A 14,055-nucleotide genomic window follows, 5' to 3' on the forward strand; every position below is an offset into this window, starting at 1 on the left:
TAGTATTTTATTGAGTATTTTTGCATCTATGTTCATCAGTGATATTGGCCTGTAATTTTCTTTTTTTGTGGTTTCTTTGTTTGGTTTTGGTGTCAGAGTGATGGTGTAGAATGAGTTTGGGAGGGTTCTTCCTCTGCAGTTTTTTGGAAGAGTTTCAGGATAGGTATTAACTGTTCTCTAAATGTTTGATAGAATTCACCTATTAAGCAATCTGATTCTGGACTTTGTTGGGAGTAGTTTTAATCATAGTTTCAATTTCGGTAATTGTGATTGGTCTGTTCATATGTTCTGTTTCTACCTAGTTCAGTGTTGGAAGTTTGTGCCTTGCTAAGAATTTGTCCATTTCTTCTAGGTTGTCCATTTATTGGCATATAGTTGTTTTTACTATGATTCTCTCTATTTCTGTGGTGTTAGTTGTAACTTCTCTTTGATTTCTAATTTTATTGATTTGAGCTCTCTCCCTTTTTTTCTTGATGAATCTGGCTAAAGGGTTATCAATTTTGTTTTATCTTTCCAAAGAACCAGCTTTTAGTTTCACTGATCTTTTCTATTGTTTTATCTCTAAATTTTTAATTTTTATTGAAATATAATTTACATACAATAAAACTCACACATCATAACGGTCTCATTCATGAGTTTTGACAATTGTATAAGCCCATTTTATCAATACCCAAAACAAGCTATAAAATACTACTGCCACCCCAGAAAGTTCCTCATGCTCCTCCGTAGCAGCAACCACTATATATTAAATTACTCTGTTCAATAAATTCACATGAATGAGATCATACAGTCTGTATTCCTTTGTGTCTAGCTTCTTCTCCCAACATATTTTTTAAGATTCATTCATGTGATTATGCGGAGAAGGCAATGGCATCCCACTCCAGTACTCTTGCCTAGAAAATCCCATGGACGGAGGAGCCTGGAAGGCTGCAGTCCATGGGGTCGCTGAGGGTCTGACACGACTGAGCAACTTCACTTTCACTTTTCACTTTCATGCATTGAAGAAGGAAATGGCAACCCACTCCAGTGTTCTTGCCTGGAGAATCCCAGGGATGGGGGAGCCTGGTGGGCTGCCGTCTATGGGGTCACACAGAGTCGGACACGACTGAAGTGACTTAGCAGCAGCAGCAGCATGTGATTATGTGTATCATCAGTAAGTAGTCCATTCCTTTTTATTGCTGAGTACAATTTCACTGTATATATATGTCAACATTTTTTATCTATTCTCTAGCAGGTGGACATTGGAGTTGTTTCCAGTTTTGTGCTCTTGCAAGTGAGGATGCTGTGAACATTCTTGTCACTTCTTTTGTGTGTGACATATGTTTTCCTGTGCTTTGGGTAAAACATCTAGGAAAAGAATGAAACACCTTCTAAATGTATATTTGATCTACACGTTTTATCTTCCACATGTTTTATCTCTCACATTTTTTATCTCTTTGCACTATGGAAGTGAAGTGAAAGTGTTAGTTGCTCAGTCATGTCTGACTCTTTGTGACCCAATGGTCTGTAGCCTACCAGGCTCCTCTGTCCATTGGATTATCCAGGCAAGGAAACTGGAGTGGTTGCCATGCCCTCCTCCAGGGGATCTTCCCAACCCAGGGATTGAACCTGGGTCTCCCACACTGCAGGCAAATTCTTTACTCTCTGAGTCATTATACATCATCTTTTTACATTTACCTCCTGGTCACTCATTCTTTCTCTGACTGTGTCTACCCAGCTGCTTATCCTGTACACTGGGTTTTCATTTCAATCATTTTATTTTCATCTCTAGGATTTTTATTTTATTCATTTTTTAATCTTCTAAGTATTTGTAAGTAGTATCTTATTCCTTTTCTTTATTGTTTAGTCCATATTTTACTGACTTAATTATTTTAAATAAAATATCTTGTATGTGACATTTTTATTATCTTTTGGGGAATTCTAATCATATTGCTTCTTGTTTTTTTAGCTCTCACCTTCGGTAACGTGTTTCTTCATGTGTTTATAATTTTGGCTCGAGTTCATGTTGGTGAAGTTTATCTGTGGGATTTATGCTATGGGAGTTATTTTGGTCATATGTACATACGTATATATGTATGTTTGTATGCATATATATATATGATATATAATATAGACAGATCTGAATTCTATTTTTCTTTTTTTTTAGTAGATTTATGTATTTTAATTGGAGGCTAATTACTTCACAATATTGTATTGGTTTTGCCATACATCAACATGAATCTGCCACGGGTGTACACATGTTCCCCATCCTGAACCTCCCTCCCACCTCCCTCCCTGTACCATCCCTCTGGGTCATCCCAGTGCACCAGCCCCAAGCATCCTGTATCATGCACCATACCTGGACTGGCAATTCATTTCATATATGATATTATACATGTTTCAATGCCATTCTCCCAAATCATCCCACCCTCTCCCTCTCCTACAGAGTTCAAAAGACTGTTCTATATATCTGTGTCTCTTTTGCTGTCTCACATACAGGGTTATCATTACCATCTTTCTAAATTCCATATATGTGTGTTAGTATACTGTATTGGTGTTTTTCTTTCTGGCTTACTTCACTCTGTATAACAGGGTCCAGTTTCATCCACCTCATTAGACCTGATTCAAATGTATTCTTTTTGATGGCTGAGTAATACTCCATTGTGTATATGTACCACTGCTTTCTTATCCATTCGTCTGCTGATGGACATCTAGGTTGCTTCCATGTCCTGGCTATTATAAACAGTGCTGCAGTGAACATTGGGGTACACGTGTCTCTTTCAATTCTGGTTTCCTCAGTGTGTATGCCCACTAGTGGGACTGTTGGGTCATAAGGCAGTTCTATTTCCAATTTTTTAAGGAATCTCCACACTGTTCTCCATAGTAGCTGTACTAGTTTGCATTCCCACCAACAGTGTAAGAGGGTTCCCTTTTCTCCACACCCTCTCCAGCATTTATTGGTTGTAAATTTTTGGATAGCAGCCATTCTGACCAGTGTGAGATGGTGCCTCATTGTGGTTTTGATTTGCATTTCTCTGATAATGAGTGATGTTGAGCATCCTTTCATGTGTTTGTTACCCATCTGTATGTCTTCTTTGGAGAAATGTCTCTTTAGTTCTTTGGCCCATTTTTGATTGGGTTGTTTATTTTTCTGGAATTGAGCTGCAGGAGTTGCTTGTATATTTTTGAGATTAATTCTTTGTCAGTTGCTTCATTTGCTATTATTTTCTCCCACTCTGAAGGCTGTCTTTTCAGTTTGCTTATAGTTTCCTTCATTGTGCAAAAGCCTTTAGGTTTAATTAGATCCCATTTGTTTATTTTTGCTTTAATTTCCATTACTCTGGGAGGTAGGTCATAGAGGATCCTGCTGTGATTTATGTCAGAGAGTGTTTTGCCTATGTTCTCCTCTAGGAGTTTTATAGTTTCTGGTCTTACATTTAGATCTTTAATCCATTTTGAGTTTATTTTTGTGTATGGTGTTAGAAAGTGTTCTAGTTTCACACTTTTAAAAGTGGTTGACCAGTTTTCCCAGCACCACTTGTTAAAGAGATTGTCTTTTCTCCATTGTATATTCTTGCCTCCTTTGTCCAAGATAAGGTGTCCATAGGTGCATGGATTTATCTCTGGGCTTTCTATTTTGTTCCATTAATCTATATTTCTGTCTTTGTGCCAGTACCATACTGTCTTGATGACTGTGGCTTTGTAGTAGAGCCTGAAGTCAGGCAGGTTGATTCCTCTAGTTCCATTCTTCTTTCTCAAGATTGTTTTGGCTATTCGAGGTTTTTTGTATTTCCATACAAATTGTGAAATTATTTGTTCTAGCTCTGTGAAAAATACCATTGGTAGGTTGATAGGGATTGCATTGAATCTATAGATTGCTTTGGGTAGTATACTCATTTTCACCATATTCTTCTGATCCATGAACGTGGTATATTTCTCCATCTATTAGAGTCCTCTTTGATTTCTTTCATCAGTGTTTTATAGTTTTCTATATATAGGTCTTTAGTTTCTTTAAGTAGATATATTCCTAAGTATTTTATTCTTTTCGTTGCAATGGTGAATAGAACAGTTTCCTTAATTTCTCTATTTTCTCATTATTAGTGTATAGGAATGCAAGGTATTTCTGCATGTTGATTTTATATCCTGCAATTTACTATATTCATTGATTAGTCTAGTAATTTTCTGGTGGAGTCTTTAGGGTTTTCTATGTAGAGGATCATGTCATCTGCAAACAGTGAGAGTTTTACTTCTTCTTTTCCAATTTGGATTCCTTTTATTTCTTTTTCTGCTCTGATTGCTGTGGCCAAAACTTCCAAAACTATGTTGAATAGTAGTGGTAAAAGTGGGCACCCTTGTCTTGTTCCTGACTTTAGGGGAAATGCTTTCAGTTTTTCACCATTGAGGATAATGTTTGCTGTGGGTTTGTCATATGTAGCTTTTATTATGTTGAGGTATGTTCCTTCTATTCCTGATTTCTGGAGAGTTTTTATCATAAATGGATGTTGAATTTTGTCAAAGGCTTTCTCTGTATCTATTGAGATAATCATATGGCTTTTATTTTTCAATTTGTTAATGTGGTGTATTACATTGATTGATTTGCAGATATTGAAGAATCCTTGCACCCCTGGGATAAAGCCCACTTGGTCATGATGTATGATCTTTTCAATGTGTTGTTGGATTCTGATTGCTAGAATTTTGTTGAGGACTTTTGCATCTATGTTCATCAGTGATATTGGCCTGTAGTTTTCTTTTTTTGTGGCATCTTTGTCAGGTTTTGGTATTAGGGTGATGGTGGCCTCATAGAATGAGTTTGGAAGTTTACCTTCCTCTGCAATTTTTTGGAAGAGTTTGAGTAGGATAAGTGTTAGCTCTTCTCTAAATTTTTGGTAGAATTCAGCTGTGAAGCCATCTCGACCCGGGCTTTTGTTTGCTGGAAGATTTCTGATTACAGTTTCAATTTCTGTGCTTGTGATGGGTCTGTTAAGATTTTCTATTTCTTCCTGGTTCAGTTTTGGAAAGTTCTACTTTTCTAAGAGTCCATTTCTTCCACGTTGTCCATTTTATTGGCATATAATTGCTGATAGTAGTCTCTTATGATCCTTTGTATTTCTGTGTTGTCTGTTGTGATCTCTCCATTTTCATTTCTAATTTTATTGATTTGATTTTTCTCCCTTTGTTTCTTGATGAGTCTGGCTAATGGTTTGTCAATTTTATTTATCCTTTCAAAGAACCAGCTTTTGGCTTTGTTGATTTTTCCTATGGTCTCTTTCGTTTCTTTTGCATTTATTTCTACCCTAATTTTTAAGATTTCTTTCCTTCTACTAACCCTGAGGTTCTTCATTTCTTCCTTTTCTAGTAGCTTTAGGTGTAGAGTTAGGTTATTTATTTGACTTTTTTCTTGTTTCTTGAGGTATGCCTGTATTGCTATGAACCTTCCTCTTAGCACTGCTTTTATAGTGTCCCACAGGTTTTGGGTTGTTGTGTTTTCATTTTCATTCATTTCTATGCATATTTTGATTTCTTTTTTGATTTCTTCTGTGATTTGTTGGTTATTCAGCAGTGTGTTGTTCAGCCTCCATATGTTGGAATATTTAATAGTTTTTCTCCTGTAATTGAGATCTAATCTCATTGCATTGTGGTCAGAAAAGATGTTTGGAATGATTTCAATGTTTTTGAATTTACCAAGGCTAGATTTATGGCCCAGGATGTGATCTATCCTGGAGAAGTTTCTGTGTTCACTTGAGAAAAAGGTGAAATTCATTATTTGGGGGTGAAATGTCCTATAGATATAAATTAGGTCTAACTGGTCTATTGTATCATTTAAAGTTTGTGTTTCCTTGTTAATTTTCTGTTTAGTTGATCTATCCATAGTTGTGAGTGGGGTATTAAAGTCTCCCACTATTATTGTGTTATCATTAATTTCCCCTTTCATACTTGTTAGCATTTGTCTTACATATTGTGGTGCTCCTATGTTGGATGCATATATATTTATAATTGTTATATCTTCTTCTTGGATTGATCCTTTGATCATTATGTAGTGTCCTTCTTTGTCTCTTTTCACATCCTTTGTTTTAAAGTCTATTTTATCTGATATGAGTATTGCTACTCCTGCTTTCTTTTGGTCTCTATTTGCATGGGATATCTTTTTCCAGCCCTTTACTTTCAGTCTGTATGTGTCCCCTGTTTTGAGGTGGGTCTCTTGTAGACAACATATATAGGGCTCTTGTTTTTGTATCCATTAAGCCAGTCTTTGTCTTTTGGTTGGGGCATTCAACACATTTACGTTTAAGGTAACTATTGATAAGTATGATCTCGTTGCCATTTACTTTATTGTTTTGGGTTCGAGTTTATACATCCTTTTTGTGTTTCCTGTCTAGAGAAGATTCTTTAGCATTTGTTGGAGAGCTGGTTTGGTGGTGCTGAATTCTCTCCACTTTTGCTTGTCTGTAAAGCTTTTGATTTCTCCTTCATATGTGAATGAGATCCTTGCTGGGTACAGTAATCTGGGCTGTAGGTTATTTTCTTTCATCACTTTTAAGTATGTGCTGCCATTCCCTCCTGGCCTGAAGAGTTTCTATTGAAAGGTCAGCTGTTATCCTTATGGGAATCCCCTTGTGTGTTATTTGTTTTTCCCTTGCTGCTTTTAATATTTGTTCTTTGTGTTTGATCTTTGTTAATTTGATTAATATGTGTCTTGGGGTGTTTTGCCTTGGGTTTATCCTGTCTGGGACTCTCTGGGTTTCTTGGACTTGGGTGATTATTTCCTTCCCCCTTTTAGGGAAGTTTTCAACTATTACCTCCTCAAGCATTTTCTCATGGTCTTTCTTTTTGTCTTCTTCTGGGACTTCTATGATTGTTGGGGCATTTAACATTGTCCTGGAGGTCTCTGGGATTGTCCTCATTTCTTTTAATTCGTTTTTCTTTTTTCCTCTCTGATTCATTTATTTCTACCACTCTATCTTCTACTTCACTAATCCTATCTTCTGCTCCATTATTCTACTATTTGTTCCCTCCAGAGTGTTTTTGATCTCATTTATTGCATTATTCATTATATATTGACTCTTTTTTATTTCTTCTAGGTCCTTGTTTAACCTTTCTTGCATCTTCTCAATCCTTGTCTCCAGGCTATTTATCTGTGATTCCATTTTTATTTCAAGATTTTGGATCATTTTCACTATCATTATTTGGAATTCTTTATCAGGTAGATTCCCTATCTCTTCCTCTTTTGTTTGGTTTGGTGGGCATTTATCCTGTTCCTTTACCTGCTGGGTATTCCTCTGTCTCTTCATGTTGTTTATATTGCTGCATTTGGGGTGGCCTTTCTGTATTCTGGCCTTTTGTGGAGTTCTCTTTATTGTGGAGTTTCCTCGCTGAGGGTGGGGTTGTACAGGTGGCTTGTCCAGGTTTCCTGGTTAGGGAAGCTTATGTCGGTGTTCTGGTGGTTGGAGCTGGATTTCTTCTCTCTGGAATGCAATGAAGTATCCAGTAATGAGTTATGAGATGTCAGTGGGTTTGGAGTGACTTTGGGCAGCTTGTATATTGAAGTTCAGGGCTGTGTTCCTGTGTTGCTAGAGAATTTGTGTGGTATGTCTTGCTCTGGAACTTGTTGGCCCTTGGGTGGTGCTTGGTTTCAGTGTAGGTATGGAGGTGTTTGATGAGCTCCTGTCGATTAATGTTCCCTGGAGTCAGGAGTTCTCTGGTGTTCTCAGGATTTGGACTTAAGCCTCCTGCTTCTGGTTTTCAGTCTTATTTTTACAGTAGCCTCAAGACTTCTCCATCTATACAGCACCATTGATAAAACATCTAGGTTAAAGATGAAGTTTCTCCACAGTGAGGGACACTCAGAGAGGTTCACAGAGTTGCATGGAGAAGAGAAGAGGAAGGGGGGAGTTAGAGGTGACCCGAATGAGATGAGGTGGAATCAAAAGAGGAGAGAGCAAGCTAACCAGTAATCACTTCCTTATGTGCTCTCCACAGTCTGGACCACTCAGAGATGTTCACGGAGTTATACAGAGAAGAGAAGAGGGAGAAAGGAGACAGAGGTGGCCAGGAGGATAAAGGGGGGAATCAAAAGGAAAGAGACAGATCTGGCCAGTAATCCAGCCAGTTCCCTAAGTGTTCTCCACCGTCTGGAACACTCAAAGAGATTCACAGAGTTGGGTAGAGAAGAGAAGGGGGAGGGAGGAGATAGAGGCAACCTGGTGGAGAAAAAGTAGAGTCCAAAGGGGGAGAGAGCAGTCAAGCCAGTAATCTTGCTCCCAAGTAAAAATGGGTACTAAAGATTGGGTTCTTAAAGGTACAAAATTGATAACAAATACCAAAAAGCAAAGATTAAAAATGTAGACTAGAGGTTGGATTTTCAAAAATACAATATTGAAGAAAAGAAAAAAAGTCACAGAAATTATAAAATTTATATATATGAAGTTTGCTTTAAAAAATAGGGTCTCTCTTTTTTTGCAAAGTAATAGTAGGTTATAAAGATGAAAATTAAAGGAGTAATAGAGGACTTAAAATGGAGAAGGCAATGGCAACCCACTCCAGTGTTCTCACCTGGAGAATCCCAGGGACGGGGGAGCCTGGTGGGCTGCTGTCTATGGGGTCACACAGAGTCGGACACGACTGAAGCGACTTAGCAGCAGCAGCAGCCAGGGCTGCGATTGCCCCCTTCCGGCTCTGCCTACCTGTCACCAGAAGGGGATGGTCTGAGGCTGGCTAGCTCTGCTCAGTCTTTCGTCCTGTGCGCCAGGCCTGGTGGTGTCTTTGGGCTTTTCGCATGGTAGCTATCCCACAGTCTGGTTTACTAGCCCAAGTTAGTTCCCTCAGATTGCCCTCGGGGCATTCAGGCAAGACCCTTACTCTAAACAATGCAGCCTATGCCTCCCTGCTCAGCCCCCGCTTGCTAGTGGCAGATGCAGGCGTCTGCACTGCTTCTCCGCTGGGGGAGTTACCGTTGGGCACATAATCTCTGGGTTTTCATTATTTATTTATTTTTCCTCCCAGTTATGTGTCCCTCTGTGGTTCCAATGCTCACCACAGACTCGTCAATGAGAGTGTTTCCTGGTGTTTGGAAACTTCTCTCTTTTTAAGACTCCCTTCCTGGGACAGAGCTCCATCCCTACTTCGTTTGTCTCTCCTTTTGTCTTTTGTGTTTTTTCCTACCTTCTTTTGAAGACAGTGGGCTGCTTTTCTGGGTGCCTGATGTCCTCTGCTGGCATTCAGAAGTTGTTCTGTGGAATTTACTCAGCGTTTAAATGTTCTTTTGATGAATTTATGGGGGAGAAAGTGGTCTCCCCGTCCTATTCCTCTGCCATCTTAGGACCACCCTGAATTCTTTTTTTCTACTCAGAGTCCAGAAGCAGACAATATCTCTTGTCATTTCTCTTTGCCTGAACATCTTTTTTCTAGTGGCTAGCCTTTTGAGAGTGCTAGCAGTTATGCAGAGCCTCAGTTCTACATCCCCACCATGCATAGTTCAAAGACTTAACCTCTGTCGCCATGTGTCAGAAACCCAAACCTCCTGACTACCAAGCTTACCAAATGTTCCAGAGCAGGGTTGGGCCTGGTAACAGCACTACCTCCCCACTGTTGATGTCTGGAAGTTTCTCCTGTGTTCTCAAGATTTCAAATATCCTAAAGGCTATCTGTTATATTCAATCCCTCATTTCTAGCTGTTTTGTACTGAGACTTTCAGGGGGTCTAAATTGTTAAGATGACAGAAACAGAAGTCCACAGGCTGTTGTTTTCCTCCCACCAAAGTCATCAGTGAGTAACAGCCACCATTCTGTTTTTCTCCAAGTCAGAGGTCAATTGCTTAATGCTTAGAAAATGGATATTATCCAGTTAACAGACATGCAGAAACATCTTCCTTCCATCTAAAGTTCCTATCTAATACCTTTTTCAGGCTCTAAGAGTTCCTGGATTACTCAAAAAGTTGATGAATATGAAGAGCTTCCTGTAGGAACATCCCAGGAAATTTAATTGGGAACAGGAAATAGGAAGTGATCCAGGGCTCTCAAGCAAGCTCCATGTTCTTACAGTGTAAGAACACACTCACCTAAAGACTACTCCATGTTTGTTTTCTTTTGCTTTGTTTTCAATCCAAGAAGCAGCTGAGCCAAAAATAATTAAAACCTAAACTTATCAAAAAAGACAAAATTTTCCCAGTGAATCTCATGAGGCAGGATTTGGGAAAGAGTATTACTAATTTAGAGGAATTTCAGCTTGTTGAACTTGCTTGTTTAGCAACTGCACTTTAGGTCTGAGGAAGACTGCCATTTCCCTGCAATCTCCAGCCCCCACATGGAGTGTTTTCTTTCCTAATTACTGTTTCAAAATCAGAACTTCTGTGTTAAAGGCCTTTTCTGAAAGGCAAATAAGAGAATAACATAAGTCAGTGGTCATAGAGGAATGATAAGTTGTGATTTACAATATTAGTTTTAGGTATACAACATAGTGATTCAAAATTATTTTAGATAATACTCCATTTATAGTTATTATAAGATATTGGCATATTCCTTGTGATGTACAATACACCCTTATAACTTATTTATTTTATACACAGTAGTTTGTACCTCTCAGTCTCCTGCCCCTATCTTTCCCCTCCTTCCTTCCCTCTCCCTGCTTGTTTCACCACAAGTTTGTTCTCTTTGAGACTATTTCTGTTTTCTCTTTAAATATTTGTTCACTTATTTTTTATATTTCACAGTTAAGTGATAACATACACTTTCTCTGACTTCTTTTACTAAGCATAATTCCGTCTAGGTCCCTCCAAGTTGCCGCAAATAGCAAAATTTTCATTCTTTTCATGGCTGAGTATTATTCCATTGTATACGTGTACATCGTCTTTATACATTCATCTGTTGATGGACACTTCAGTTGCTTCCATATCTTGACTATTGTAAATAATGCTGCTATGAACATTGTGGTGCAAGTCTTTTTGAGTTAATGTTTTCTTCTAACATATACCCGGGAGTAGAATTTCTGGATCATATGGCAGTTCCATTCGTAGTTTTCTGAGGCACCTCCATACTGTTTTCCATAGCAGCCGCACCAGTTTGCATTCCACCAATGGTGTACAAGCATTCCCTTTAGAGAAGAATGACTTTTTAAAACCCCAGTCATTTACAGTCCCAAAGAATAAGATCAAGCTATTGATGGCACAAAACAAACAAAAAACCTGTGACAGTGGCTACCTCCTGATATGAAGGAAGTAAAATCCCTGTGATGACTAACTATTTAGAGTTAGACCTGAAAAATATTCAGGGATAGGAGGGTCATGGCATGAAAGAAAGTCATTAACTACAGAAATACACCAAAGCACTAGTCTGTGAGGACTCGCAGACCAGACCTTATAAATAACATGATGCTTTGTTCTTGACAATCCACCTTCTGTCCACGCAACCTTTTTGCAGTAATTCTCCTTGGTGCTCTCCTCACACAGTGCCTCCTGAGCCCATCTCACACACCCCACCCCTGACTCCCACATTAGATGCTCTACCACCATCCTGTCAAGCTGAGGGTCTGGGTGATGCAAGGAGGTGAACTGGGAAGATCCAGCAGTTGCAACAGGAGGCAGATGAAAAATTACATCAGGAGGTTCCTGAGCACAGAGTAGGTGAAAGTCTGGAAGGTAGACAGCTCTATAATCAAAATAATGGCCCAGTCAAAGAAGGTAGATTCTGAGTCTCTAGTCCCTGGGAGGACTGGCAGTGAGGGAAGCAAGGCAAGACTCTAGTTCAAAAGGCAGTGAGGTCTAAGAAAGAGCAGAGGAAAGGAACTGGGAGGACCATGGAGCTGTTAGTTGAAATAGGTCTGATCACAGAGGAGTGATCACAGGGATGGAGACAGGAGTCCACAGACCAGATCAAGGACTTGGAGTTGCAGATAATTTTCTGAGATATTAACTAAAGACTCTTCCCGTGCATCCTTCCCCCAGGCTTTGTGCCCAGTAATCTTCCCAATTCAGCAAGAACAAAGAATCATATTCTTAGCCACTAGCTCCAAAACAGGCTCTTAAAATTCATAACAGAAGTGAGCTTATTAAAAGCCAAAGTATTTTGATTTGTATGAATTGGGCTTTTGAGAGACAAAACATTGTTTTGGTTCCAAAAGTTTGGCTTTGAGTATCAGAATCCAATGAACTGAACAAAAAGTTTATAGTATAGTCAAAGTTTGTATTATAAACAAGGGAGTTGGAAAAGTGCAGGGTGATGATTAAGCTGTTTTTTCCCTCCCACCGCCCCCACAGAGCCACTGCCCCTCCTCTAAACCAGAGGAAAATCTCAGAGATTGAAGGCAAGAAGATAGTTAGGAAAGGAGAGTAGGACAGTGAGTAGTTGATATGAACACCTGAGAAAGGCACCTCCATATGCTGCATGTCCCAGCTTCACACCTGTGGTGCTAGAGTGAGAACCTCTAAGAAAAATCCCTTATGGGTTTTTAGAGAAACCTGAGAGCACAAACAACTTCTACCTCTCATCTCAGGGTACAACCCAGAGACGCTGAAAGCCCCTTGGAGAAGCCCATGTCATACGGGAGGATAGAAATGCGATGGGGCAGAGGCTAAGAGATGCCCATATGGGTGGGCATGAGCACAGTTTCATAGAGACTCAGCACCTGGAGGTGACGCAGAAAAAGCAGTCGGGGTTCCCAGACCTCCAGCCCTGAAAAGGGCTCAGATGAGCTAAGAGAGGTCCCAGAATGGGGAAGGAGGACACAGCCCTGGAACTAGCAAATTGAGGCCCGTGGCCAAGACATGAGCAGATGCCAGTGCATAGTAATGTGAACCAGGCAGGTTCTTATTACGTCTTGTAGATGCCAGGAAAAGATAAGAGGGTGCCTATTAAATATTCATCCCCTTCACAAAAGCCTGGATAAGAGTGAAGCTGTCATCATCCCCAATCCCCAGAGCTTAGGTCATCTGTGGAAGACAGATACCTGGTATTGGCTGAATTAAGTGTTCTGCCACAGAATGGGCATGGGGGCTCAAGGGCTCAATTAGGTTCAGTCATAGAGAAAAAAGATCTTTGACGTGTGAGTTTTGCAATGGTGAAATTTATACCCATTAGCAGATCTAGATCCAGAATAACACTGGTTTAATACTGGAGCCCCTAAACTAGTGGTTTAGGGCACCATAAATTTTCTCTAATTAAATTTTATAGAGTTGAGTTATACCCTAACTGTATGCCAGAACTTAGTTTAAAAGCTACATTTCAGACCAGTGAGGAAAAGTTTATTCAATAAGTGAAATTGGTATAACTAGGAACCACTTGGGAAAATTAAGACAAATCCTTATCCTACTTCTTATATGAAAGTAAATTTCATATAGATCAAATATTTAAACTCTAAAAAAGAAACCATAAAAACACTTGAAGAAGACTGGTTTTATTTACAATCTTAGAATGGAGAAGACTTTCCTAAGAATAATATAAAACTCTGAAGAATAACGCAGATTGCTAAATTTGACTACAAAATTTTTAAATTATGTATAATTAAAAAATAATAATGAACAAAATCAAAAAACAATTGGTTAATTTGGAATACTATTTATAACCCATACTGTAAACAGATTTACAAGGAGGAAGTATAATCAATAAAGAAAAAGATGACCAACCATATAGAATATTGAACAAAAGAGAAAAACAGGGAAAGCAAGAAAAGAGATTCAAATGACCAATACACATATGAAAAGATGTTAAACCCTGTTAATTAAGGGAAGCATAAACAAAAATAACATTTTTAATATTTAAACCTGGCAAAAATCTAAGTTTGATAATACTGCTGATGAGGGCATAGAAACTAGGCATCTTCATACACCTTTGTATAAAGGTAGTTACTGCACTATGGCAACATATATCAAGTGTTTTGTATCATGTTCCTTCTATTCAGCAATTTCATTCTTAGGAACTTACAGATGCCCTTGAAAGAGTAGTCCATGAAATATGTTCATTGCAATGTTTTTAATAAGAAAATATGGAAATTCTCTTTAAGTAGGAACATAAGGAAAGATCATTCAAGGCAAGTCACACCAATGACAGAAGTCTAGGAGGAACAGAGGATTCATAGACAATATGTTCG

At 38.8% G+C, this 14,055-nt stretch overlaps 1 protein-coding gene across 8 annotated transcripts in view; it reads left to right on the forward strand.

Moving 5' to 3' along the window:
* The window catches only part of VEPH1 (ventricular zone expressed PH domain containing 1), a 384,254-nt gene that overhangs the window by 302,764 nt on the left and 67,435 nt on the right, over positions 1 to 14,055 (forward strand). The gene's annotated exons all lie outside the window — the stretch shown is intronic.

This window comes from Ovis canadensis, chromosome 1, assembly GCF_042477335.2.
Source record: "Ovis canadensis isolate MfBH-ARS-UI-01 breed Bighorn chromosome 1, ARS-UI_OviCan_v2, whole genome shotgun sequence".
Classification (NCBI taxonomy): domain Eukaryota; kingdom Metazoa; phylum Chordata; class Mammalia; order Artiodactyla; family Bovidae; genus Ovis; species Ovis canadensis.